This window comes from Bos indicus x Bos taurus, chromosome 29, assembly GCF_003369695.1.
Source record: "Bos indicus x Bos taurus breed Angus x Brahman F1 hybrid chromosome 29, Bos_hybrid_MaternalHap_v2.0, whole genome shotgun sequence".
NCBI classification, from domain to species: Eukaryota; Metazoa; Chordata; class Mammalia; order Artiodactyla; family Bovidae; genus Bos; species Bos indicus x Bos taurus.
The window spans coordinates 23681818-23683046 of record NC_040104.1 but is presented as its reverse complement, the minus strand read 5'-3'; the positions used below and the strand labels follow the sequence as shown (position 1 = coordinate 23683046).

The following is a 1229-nucleotide window of genomic DNA, read 5'->3' as shown; positions in this document are numbered from 1 at the left end:
ACTGTTCTTCTCCCTTGGTTTTTCCAGCATCATCATTGCCTATTGTCTTCCCACTATAGGCTAAGTTTGTGATGTCTTTGCTATATTAGCTTATAAAAGCTCTGATAAAATGAAAGACCATTTCACTCTGTATCATGATAATGGTAAAGGTAAACTCCACGGGTCTAGGTAGGGTCTAAGCTCATGCATTGCCAGTGTATACACTCTGTTGTAGGATGAAATATTATGGCAAGAACTGAGGTGTTTTCTAATGTTACTCTTTTCTCCTGAGTCCACAGATTCCTTTAGAGAAGAATGGCTCCTATAAATGACTCTTTTGTGACTGAATTCATTCTGTTGAGATTAACAGACCAACCATATCTCCAACTCCCCTTGTTTTTCCTGTTTGTAGTAATGCAATGATCACTGTGATGGGGAATTTGGGATTGATAATTCTAATTGGGCTAAATTCACACCTACACACCCCCGAGTACTTTTTCCTCTTTAACTTGTCCTTCATAAATCTGTTATTCTTCTGTGTTTATACCCAAAATGCTGATTAACTTCACATCAAAGAAGAATATTATTTCTTACATGGGGTGCATGACTCAGCTTTATTTTTTCTGTGTTGTTGTTGTTTTCCTGAGATCTATGCACTGACATCAGTGGCCTATGACCGCTATGTGGCCATCTGCAACCCACTTTTGTATAATGCTGTTATGTCTCCTAAAGTGTGTTCTAGTCTTATACTTGGTTCCTACTTGGGGGCATTTTCTGGTGCCATGGCTCACACTGGATGCATGCTGAGACTGAACTTCTGTGATGCAAACACCATCAACCATCATTTTTGTGACATCCACTCTCTGTGCCGGCTCTCCTGCACAAGTCCCTACATCAAAGAGCTGGAACTTTTCACTGTGGTAGGTATTAACATCATCATACTCAATCTCACCATTTTGTCTCTTACGGCTCATCCTCACCAACATCCTCCTCACATGCTCCACAGAGGGCAGGTCCAAAGCCTTCAGTACCTGCAGTTCCCAAGCCTTCAGTACCTGCAGTTCCCAAATCATTGCTCTTTCTCTGTTCTTTGGATCATGCATATTTATGTATCTCAAACCATCTTCTGCTGGGTCTATGAATGAGAGAAAGATCTCTTCTCTCTTTTACACCAGTGTGGTTGCCATGATGAATCCATTAATCTAAACTTGAGAAATAAAGATGTGAAAACTGCTCTGAAAAAACTCTGA

At 40.4% G+C, this 1229-nt stretch overlaps 1 pseudogene; it reads left to right on the top strand.

Annotated features, from left to right (window-relative positions):
- Positions 1 to 294: 294 nt before the first annotated feature.
- On the top strand, positions 295 to 1229 carry LOC113886024 (annotated as a pseudogene).